Consider the following 11,403-nt stretch of genomic DNA (forward strand, 5'->3'; position numbering starts at 1 on the left):
GCCTGAGCTGCATGTCCTGCCTGCATGTATTTGTCTGTACATACTCCTTTTGTTGATACTGCTTGCAGAAGTTGCTGCCAGGCATGCCTTCCAAGGAAGCAAAAAAATACCCTGTGAGTTTACCAAGCCACTAGAAAACTTGCTTTTAAATAAAAAATAATATTTAATCTTCTCTTCCTAGAAGAAACAGGTTTATGTCTTTGCTCTGTCTCATTTGTTGAATTTGTCTTCCTATCTGCTGCCAAGTTGCAGCCTTTGACCAAACTCAGCCAAATGTAATAGGAGAGCAGAACTCTTGAAAATTTCTTTTGGTTTCAGGAAATCATCAGCCAAGAGGAGAGATGTCCCACTGGCGTCCTCACCAAGAGAGGCTGCAGCATGACATCCACCCAAATTGGACACTACCTAGGAGGAAGAAATTATAAATGCCTCTCTCCCCAGGAAAAGCTCACATCCCATTTAGATACTAGAGAATCCAACCCTGAGGAAACAAGGCCTCATTAGTGTCATTGCTGGAGGAACTACTTAATTAAAGGACAACAGAGTTGAGAGCATTGTTATTGTAGGCCTTTGTTCCTTACACCTGGTCATTTCCATTGATGTAAAATGTCATCTTTCTGATCTGGTAGCATTTTGCACCCACTTTAGACAAGTATTCCTGGCCAGCTGAGGAGCTGCAGAGCAGGGAAGAATCAGACCTTATTACCAGAGGTAATTATAGCCTCACCTACCCATCAGGCGAAGGGTGTACACCTCTATTAGCCAGGGCTCCCACAAAGAGAACAAAGGCTGGCTGGAAAGTGGGAGCCACCCAGGGAGCATCCCTGTGTCCAGCTACAGCACTCTGGGGCAGCAGACCTGCTGGGGAGGTCATGACCACAGGCTCCCTCCTTTCCTGTCTCCTGCCTGCTTTCCTGGCGTTAAATCCAGCTTGCCTCAGCAATACTGGGGAAGGCCATGAGATGGGGAGACTAAAACAGGGAACAGTACCATCGCTGAGGAAATCAGCTCTCAGTTAAAATGCTAAAGGAGGTAGGGGGTGGCTTTCAAAGCTTGTCTCAGCAACTAGCCTAATTCTATTTTCAAAAGCCACTGTTGAGTGCTTTTGAAAATTTCATCCTAGATGCTTGGCTCAAAGACCTTAACCAAAGATTTTTTTTTCTCTGCTATACGAAAGCTAAATATAAACCAACATTATTGAACAAAAACCTAACAAAACCCCTGTTGCAGGTCTAGAAAAATCTTTACTCAGAAAATCAAATTATTGGAGACCAGCATCTGAAGTGTCCTTCAGCCTTGGATGCCTATTGTTTTGTGTAAACAGTTTGGCATACAAAAAAATATATTTCTAACAGCAAACATTTGCTTTCTATTCTTTTTGACTTTTCCTATTTGCCTTTTGTTCTCCTGCCCTCAGAAAATCATGACCTGAGTGTCTCCAGATGAGCAGCTGAAGTTGCTTTAGAACACGTGGATCAGTCTATTTTACCCATTCAAGTAGGTGCATATGTGTCTCTGCTGTTTGAACAGCATCTTAATGACTTTTCCGCTGATTGCCTCTGGACCACAGGCAAGTAATAAAGCTGGCCTGTGCCTCAGTTTACCCACCACAATTTCATTAATGCTAACCTACCTCACGAGGTGGTGTAATGTTTAATATATAATGTGCTCTGTAATCCCTGGATTAAATGTATTATGTAAGTGAAAAGCACCCATTTGATGTGTATGTAAATGCTGCAGTATTATAGGTAGGAGGGTCATTTGGGTGCAAGTGTAATACAAGTGCTGGCAAAAGGCAAAAGGGATTCCATTGTATTGACTTATTTTTAAAGAGCTTTTTATTTACTGAAATGCTCTGGACACCCAGAAAGAGAGACATTCCTTGCTAAGCAGCTCTGCTGTTTCATCTGTCTTGGAGTGCTTTGATAAATGGATTGAAACTTGTCAGCTTTTCCTGTAGTTTCTGAGACTCCCTCTGGAAACTGTGTTGAAATGTTATTATTGTAACTTCTTAGAGCACTACTTAATGAATTGTAACAGATATCCCTGCGAGTCCCGCAGATGCTGTGAGGACTGCTCTTCCTCTCCTTCTCGCCGCAGGAGCAAACCAGTGCCACACAAACACGTGGCACAGAGTGCACGTCCCTGGCCACCACGAGCAGCTGTCACAGGGACAGCACTTCTCACCTTCATAAGGCTTCAGCCCCAGCCACGTGTCCTGGCTGTGTGGTCAGCAGGGCTCCAGCCTTGTAGGACATAGCCGGATATCACTTGAGTTAAAGATTGATTTGATCTCTTAAGAACCTTAAGCAGGACAATGAATCAGTTAGATCGGTGTTGGTTATTTCCTCTGTCTCTAGGATGAGATGTTTTGGTTTTTATGCAGTGCCTGAGCTGTCCTGCAGCTTGGACTGGTGACTTGGGTGCTGTTGGACAGCCTGAACTCACACCACCCACAGGTGTCACCTGCCCTCAGAGCAGCTCGCTCTTTCTCAGGCAGACAATGGTTATGTGATGTTACCACATGGGCACATGAGATGGATGGAGAGGGTGTGGCACCTCCTCTAAAGCACAGGACTGACCCAGAAGATCTGCTTGAGGAAATCTGCAGAGAAGGTGGTCAGAGGTGCCTGACAGGAACATGTCTATAGTGTGGAACTACAGGGTAGAAAGAAGTCAACCATCTTGGGGTCACCTTGGACCCCAGTAATGTTCTACCCTGTTGTGTCTCACAGTGGAGCAATGGGATGTCATAGTGACCTCTTTATTTCCTACCTCCAACCTATTCAAAGGAGTCTTTTTCCTCCTCTGTTCTCTCTGGAGGGGTGTTGAGACCCCTGATGTGCTTGGTTTGGCAGCTTGATTGTGCTGGATATGCTTGAAGATCATTGTCCTGATGCAAGGGTCACTTGAGAGTTTAGGATTTTTTTTTTTTTTTTAACCTTTTCACTGAGTTTCAGTTGTCCTTGTTTTTTGTAAGAATACAAAACTGAGCTGTTGATACTCAGGTTGCCATGAGGTGTGACATTGCCAAGCACGCACACCCCACAGCATCACAGCTGTACCCCTTGCCCTGCATGGTTTGCCCACAGTGGACAGTGCTACCCATCTCCATCATAATTTTCTCCTGAAAAATAAGTGTGTGCCTTCCCCCTGCCTCCAAATATGAACGTAGGTCATCCTGATTGAGGTCTTCAGGAAGATTGAAGGAGGTCATGGCCTGCGTGGTGTAGGATCAGAACTATGAGGTGACTGCTTATAGGTCACCTCAGCAAGGCCTCAGAGGTGCCTCCATTGCCCTCAGCACTTTGAAGCCATCTTTGATTGTTCTCAGCCTTTTATTTCACTTTTTATTAACATTTTACATATTAAAATTTGTGTAGGCAGCCAGAAGAGAGCAGCATCTACACAATACTTGATGCAATGGAGAGGATTAGGAATCAGTGGCTCAGTTCTTTGGGATCTGAACTGGGGGGCTGTGGGGGTGGTAAGGTGTCTTTTCTTTACACTACATTTTAAAAGTACTACCAGTTTCTTTCTGTGTGTTGTCACTAAAATACAACCTATGTCCAATACTGACTTGTGGTCTCAGCTGATAGTTTCAAAAAATTAAATATAACCAGGGTTACCTTGGAGTTTTTGCTGAGCTGTTCACATTTGCTTTTAAAGCTTCTTCCCTCTTCTCAGACAGACAAAACCTTTTAGTTCCCATACCTAGATGCACTAACACCAAAGTAAGAAATTATTTTCAAAATAACAAGTGAATTGGGATTTTTCAGCCACCCTTGCGTGAAATTCCTCCAGTATTTTTATTCACAAAAGGAATGCTCTGGGAAGCAAACCTGCTAAAGTTGCCTCTGTTTATTCCTTCCAAAGTGAAATTATCCATGTCCTCTTTTCCCCCGTGAGATCCTGGAGGAAACTGTCTGCACACATACATTGACACATCTTTGGTGCATTCCACACGAGCCAGTGAAATTACACCAGAAATATGAATTTAGCCCACACAATGTGTGCACGCTGTGCTGTCCATACAGGACATATGCAGACACACCCTGGCAAACCCTCCCATTTAAATTTCAGAATAAGACATTCAAGACAATGTGTTTCCCTTCCTGATTGTGTTCTGTACGCTTTTCTCAAAAAAAAAAAAAGAAAAAAAAAGAGGTATTCTGTGAATTGTACCACTTTACAAAAATATTTGACGTGGGTTTAGTTGTTTTGAATATTGAGTTTTTTGAAATCTCAGTAATTGTCATGATTGCTGTGTGTAATAGAAATTAGAAGGAAGTCTGTGTTTTGGCTTTGAAGCTACCTACTTCTAAGAGTACATTTTTTTAAGTTTTCTTTTTAAGGTGCTTCTTCATGCCCCAGCTAAACTTTCCCCAGATTACGTGTTAGCTATCATAGCCGTTCTATAGTTAGATTTTAATCAGCCTCCGTACACAGTAATGTTAAACACTGAAAGAGCTACTAATTAATCGCCTTTCTGTATGTAACAGAGAGATAAATATCCATCCCAGAGGAATTGTAATTTCATGGTTTCTAATGATGGTTAGATTACATTATCTGGATCACTTAGGCTGTGGGTGTCATAAAAAATGCTCAAAGTCATTTATATTCAGTTTAATTTTTTTTTTAACTTTGTAAGCCTGAGAAAATAATGCGATGTTAGCAAGTCTGTTTCATATTTTAGTTAAATATACCTTTGTTGCACTGACTGAATGGATTCAGATGACAGTGACAAACTCAGTTCTTTTCTATTTAACATGCACCTTCTGCAATCAAATTAACAATGTACAAATCTTCATTGGGCTGCTGCAGAAGAGTCTGTTGAATTCCTCAGCGTTGTTGAGCTTTGGGGAAAGGTTTTCCTTTTGGATATCCATTGGCAATGAGTGTTTTCTGCTAATTCTTGTATGTTCTGTAAAGTCTCAGTTGACTGTCTTCAACCAGGAATTAACTGAACTTTTGGGTTGTATCAGGCTGTGGTTCAAATAAAATGATAAAATCCAAGAGCAGTGTGAAGCTTTCATTTTCCCCTCTCCACTTCTAAGTGATTGGAGTCCATGCACGACTTTGGCTCCTGGAGATCTGCGTCCACGTCACACTTAAATTTGGTAGCCACAAGAATATTAAAAAAAAAAAAAATAAAAAAAATCCTACTCCATTTGTACATTGTAACAGCTAATAGTTGCATATTTTGAAATTCTGCTCATTCATATTTAAAAGGCTGAGTCTTCTTTGAACTGCTGTGTTGGAGGGGGAAGTTAATTGTTTCTGAATGAGGATGATACTCCCTTTCCATATCAATTATGTGTGCTGCTGCGAATTATCAATAATCCTCACTCCCAAACTCCGCCGGTCGCGGTTCCGCACCAGGCGCGTGCGCTCGCACGAAGTTGCCAGGGCTCCAGGGCTGCAGCCCCTCCCTGCACCCGCTGGGAGCCAGACGTGGGAGGGAACCCCAGAGGAGCAAGGTGAGAGGAAGAAATGCAGTATTTCCAAGAGAGAGTTTGTCACCAGTTAGCTAAAATTGCTTCTGAAGTTTTGCTGGCAACTGTTTTACATGTCTGACTTGGTGACGAAGGAACTGTACTGTCTTAATAGAGAACTCCAGAACTTCAGAAGGGTTTCTCCTTGTTTGAATGCACAGCACAATGAATTTGTACCCACAGAGCATTCACCACTTACATTTCAAAACCTACAGCACACTAAACGTGAAACTTTTGTTCAAATTTCAAGGATTTTGACAGCCCAAGTGAATAGACACTGCCTATTGATTTTTCCCTTACAATGACTCTTGGATAACCTATTTTCTCATTTATTTTTAACGACAGCTCATGAGATTTTACAGCAATTCTGCCCAACCTCCTAATATCAAAATCCCTCCTTGACCCTGAAAATTGTAATTCTGCTATAGATCACAGCTGCTGAATATTACCTTTTACTAAGCTGGTTAAATAAAATATGTCCAAATCACTAGATCCCACAGGCCATGACTGCAATTCTAATTATACAGGGTCTGTATTTCTGCTCTACAGTACAGAAAAGCACAGCTTTCTCTGAGTCCACACCAAAGTGTGGGAATCCAGAATATTGGTTCTAGTTTTGAATTTAAAAAAAAAAAAAGGAAAAGTTACACTGCTCTTCAATGATTTTCCTGTAAAACTTTTACAAGGGAACCAAACCCTTTTGATGTGTTCCATACAATAAAATGCTGTGTAAGTCTGGAGGACAGAAGCATGTGGCGAGAATTTTCTTGTGTCTGGGGGATGGGTGTATTTGATGTGTACCCATTTCAAAATCAAAAAAAAAAGTCTCACACTACTCTTAGGCTGCATATTCTGCACAATGGCTCAGGGAACCAGTGTAAGGAAACTAATTCTGGCCATTAAACATATCCTTTCCCCTCCCACTGCTTATTCAAAGAGTGATCACATGCTCCCTGCTGCAAGTTACACCTTTATAGAATTTAGATATGGAAGAAAACTATTAGATTAGCCCTTCCACCTACTGATGTGGGATTGTTCCCTGGAGAACCTTATTCATTAATGCATCACTGCCTAACCTTGTGGGCACACTGTGCCAAGAACACCTTGGTTTTGTTCTCCTTTTTCCTCTTGTCCTTTCCTCCTGGTGCTGAGGGCTGAGGGGGTAGTTTGGTGAGGAGTGTGGTGGAGAAGGTGATATTGTTTCATAGTCAGGATGGTGGTTTGGATGCTTGAGTATGTACATACTTCTGTGGATTATAAGTTTGTATGTTTTTTTAATTAGTATCTAAGTGCAGAGGACCAGATGGGGGGGTGATCTTATTCAACATAATTCACTGTAAGATCTTCTGGAGCCCAGTGGTCTACAGCAAATTACCTTCATGGCTTGCCCTGATTCTGCAGTGTCCTCAGATGTAGCTTCCATTTTACTTTCTGCTTTCACTCTTCCGCGAGCAGATAGAGCCAAACTTTTAATTGCTTCTCTGCCAGGGAAGGCAGCTTGGTATTTTACTGCTTTTCCAGGAGAGAAGATTTTTATTTCAGTTGTTCTATGGTCTGATCCCATAAAACTCTGAGCTTTCACGGCAGCTGTGGCTGCTTGGCATGTCTTGTGGCTGTCTTGGCAGTGTCTGGTATCAGGGTACTGTCAGCTGGGTTTGCTACTGCAAACTTTTCCTCTTAGAGCTTCACTTGTACCTTTTGTCCTGGTAACTTTTCTTAGCAATTTGCCTGTCCAGAAATTGAGGACCTCAGCACCAGCCCCTTCTCTGGGATCAGCCACTCGTGTTTTAATAGCCCAATTCAAACCCACTGTTCAAGCACCTTCAGTCTGTCCCTTTAGGTGAGTTTATTTGTTCCTGCCATGTGGCAGCTGACATCTCTCCCACTTTCTGGGCTCCTGTGGATATTAACTCTACACTGCACTGCAGCTGTGCCTTTCCTCCTCGGGCGATCCTCACCCAGGCCTCTGCAAAGCTTCCAGAGGTGAAACCCCAATCCAAAGAGGTCTACAGACAATCAGCCATCTGCTGCCCCAACAGGGACTGTCAGGAGACCAGCAGAGCACAGACCAGGCACAGGGAGCCATCACCACACAGGATTTGCTGCATCCTTCAGGGATGCACTCCTGCTTTGTCTGAGGACCTGGTCCTTGGACCTTCCCTTCATTGATGAATTCTGGAAAAAGTGTGGGCAAGGGAGGGGAGCAAAGGCGGCCGCTGCCATTCTGCAGTTTCAAAGTTCTGGTTTCCACCCTCAGACTATAATAAATGGCTGCTGAGTTACTTGACATGGAGCTAAAGACTGTAGGGTGAATTTTCAGAGCAACGCACAGGAAATTATATGCACAATTACTGTTGTTAACAGAGCCTGGGCATGTAACTCCCTGCACAGCAGGCTGGAAATCTTCCCCATGCATGTTTAATGGGGTTTGGGTTGCTACATTCCTGGGGCTGTGTCCCTTTTCTAATGCCTACTGTCCTGAATGAAACAAAGGAAGTACTGAATGTAAAGGAGATTTTATTTTGCTGTTAAAAATAATATTCTCTTGATCTATGGTTTTCCTCTAATGCCAAAGCATTTCTTGCCTCAGTCAGTGATCCCTTAACCTTTCTGTTCTGTGAGGGAAAAAAAATCACATATTTATTTATTTATGTATTTTTCTTCTTCAAAATGTGTTCCACATAATGTGCTCCTCAATGTTCATACAAATGAGTTCATGCTCATGCAGGCAGCACAGTTATTCTAGTGATGGATATTGTTGAAATAAGTGTAAGTCAAAACACAGAAAATATCTGTCTAAATCTTAATTTGTAAATGCTCCTAAGTAAATAAAATATTTGCGTGTCTTCATAGAAAAATGAATTTTATGTGCCATTTCACTAATCAGGCACGTATTTCAAGTGCCTCCCTGCTCAGGAGGTTATTAATGTGGCATTTAAACTTCAGTAGATTGTAAACTAGGAAGAGTCTGTAAATTTGGGATGGTCTTTTGCTTCCATGCTGTCTGTTTAGCTTTATGTACCATGATTGTTTTCTTCTTTCCTGTGAAGAAGGTTGTCATCTTCTGCACCTAGACCAATCCAAATGGACTTTAATTAACTTCAATAAAAATTAAATTACTCCTCTAAACTAGCAGTTTGCAGCTACAAGGAGATTATATTTGCAGCTGTGCCTCTCATTGACTGAAATATTCTTCCACCACCCTGGGCTTGGCTCTCCAGCTTTCTGCAGGGTCTGAGGGCAGAAAGGTGCTGTAAAGAGACACTAGGAACACGAAAGTAAAAACACACATTTAAAAAAATATATATGTGTTAAAAACACATCAAATACATAGTCAAGTTTCTGAAAGGTTTCAATCATTCTAAAATTGCACATGATTGCTTTTAGACTCCCCAAAATGCTTTCATCTAAGAGCAGAAAAAAAGTGTAGTTTTAAAAGCATTGTTGGGGCATGTCTAATAGATTTGTCTAACTCTCTCTGTCTTGATATACGCAACACAGTTGATTGTATTCTCCTTAGCACAGATCTTGAAACCATAAATAAATTTTTGAAGTAAATAGTCGTGATAATTGCTTAATGAAGTATCACACACCAGCAGTTTTGAATACAAAAAAAAAGTTCAAAACTACTGTGTGGTGTCTCTTTTTACTGGAAATGAGCTTTTACTTTTAAACTTCTGTTATATTTGGAGAGAAGCAATCCCACCGAAAATGATACCACTACTAATAAGGAACATATTATCTTTCATGTGGGTATTTTTTTTCATGTTTAAGGTTTCTTTGTTATTATCTCAGTAGCAAGACTCTCCACAGTCTTAGGCAGAAAATCAAAATATGCCTTAAAGCAATAATCTTTTAATAAGTATCAAATGTCTTTCAATGAGATAAAAGAATTCTCTAGCATGCTTATACACACATACCCACACACACACACACTTACTTCACTATTCATCTTATTTTACACCTTTTCAACAGTATTTTTGGGATTTTTTTTAACCAAGACTAAACGCTTCTAACATATCTTAGATAATTAAATTTCTAAATGCTACTAAATATTTTGTTAAAATTGTTTTCTCCAGCTGTTGGGCCTCCTTGTCCTGAGGGCTTTGGGAGATGTGGCCATTTCTTGTGGCCTCAGGTATTTCCACTGGCCCAAACAGGGGCGTTACTCCAAAGTTCTTTAAGACACCAGCCTGAGGAATTAGGTCTTTTTGCGCTGATTTTTCAGGAGTTCAGGATTCACACAGCCAAAATCAGGGGAGGTGATGGGAGCCTGCATAACTCTGCTAATGGACACAAAGGGACAGTGGCCTCATCACGCAGGCCCAGCCTTGTCCCACACAACTTTAGTCCTTATCCTGGGAAATGCAGCTGGAAGGTGAGTGAGCTGAGGTGTCTTCTCAAGGCAGCAGGATACATGGGCAAGATTCCCACAGTTAGGCTGGGAACATGCTCTGCCAGTGTCCTGACAGGGAGGACAAGGTTAGTCTGCAGGGGGAAGTGGAGAAGGTCTGGATGCCCTGATGAGAAGCACAGGTTCCTTTGCTAATCAGGGGAAAGAATATTGCATACTCTTATCTCTCATCCAGCCTTAGAGATTGACTTATCTGTTAAGAGGAGAACAGTATTTATATTTTTATATTTGTATTTGTATCCATATCTATCTGTGTCCAAGGTTGGATTGCAGTGCAGACTCCTTGGTCCCACTGCTTCCCTGTGGCTGTGGCGTGTGGAGGGCAGTGCTCACTGTGTGCTGCTGGATGCTTTGTGCTCAGTCTCTCCTCCTCAAGGTAAGAACCTGGAGTATTTTCACCCAACTTTCTCCCAAAGTAAGCGTGAAGGAGAGGAGGTGCTGCATGGCAGAGTGCAAGGATTCTGTATTCTCCAGTAACTTAAACAGGCCTTTGACTGAACTGGAAATGTTGGAGGTTTTGTAAAATGGCGGCTCTTGCCCCCCAGCTTCAGTGACAGCAAGCTGCAAGTTGCCTACATGCCACAGGTTAAGTTGTCAAAGTTGTTCTCTTTCCTAATGCTTCTTATGACAAATACTCCTAATTGCTTCTTCCTTTCATACTTTCCCATGCCTCCTGGCTAAGACATCCGTCTGTAGCCTTTATGGTTTGTCTTTCAAAGCTTGGCCTCAGTTGTGTCTATCTGTGTTTTCTGTTTCTTTCTAGCTCGAGCCTCCCCTCCCCGTCTCCCCATCCCTCAGTGCCTGCAGAGCAACATGCGGGCACCTGCCAGCTGCTGCGGAGACCGAGCTCTTCCCACCTTTCCCGACAGCCGAGCGCCGTGTCGTCCTGTGCTGCCTACAGCTCGTGCATAAAGATGCAGAACTTCCCGCTCTGAATAACCCAGAGCACGCCTGCCACATTGAAATGCCATCACCAGCCACTGAGGGGGAAATGCAGTGAAAGGAAAAAGCAAAATGAAACCAAACGCGGTTTGTCTCTTTTACGGAGGTGAGTTCAAATTTCGTAGCTCCTGAGCCAGACCTCCCTAATGTGTGTGGTGGTGCTAATTTGAGTTGCGAACTCATGATTACTTATTTAAGAAATCTACATACCAGTGTTGCAAGAAGGATACTTTGAAAGCCTTTTAAGTATCTTTCTCATTAATTTACTTAATCCTCTGATCTTGCCTTCTTTTAAGTTGTTTATTTTTAACAGAAAGACAAAAGTGAGTTGGAAAGCTTTGTTACTAAAAGAGAAATTTTAAATCTGTATGGGATACAAAGTAATTAAGGGAATATAAATATAGGTGTAAACAGTACAAAAACACATGAATTTGGCATGCTAGGAGAGCTTCCTCCACTGGCTTTAAAGGGAAGCAGTGGTCAGGGTAGCAGAGTACAGGTAGCAGATCTCTGTCTTAGCCAAAGTAAAACTTTGCTTTCTAATGTTTATTG

Source organism: Passer montanus, unplaced genomic scaffold (assembly GCF_014805655.1).
Source record: "Passer montanus isolate IOZ18808 unplaced genomic scaffold, ASM1480565v1 scaffold21, whole genome shotgun sequence".
In the NCBI taxonomy this organism is placed as follows: domain Eukaryota; kingdom Metazoa; phylum Chordata; class Aves; order Passeriformes; family Passeridae; genus Passer; species Passer montanus.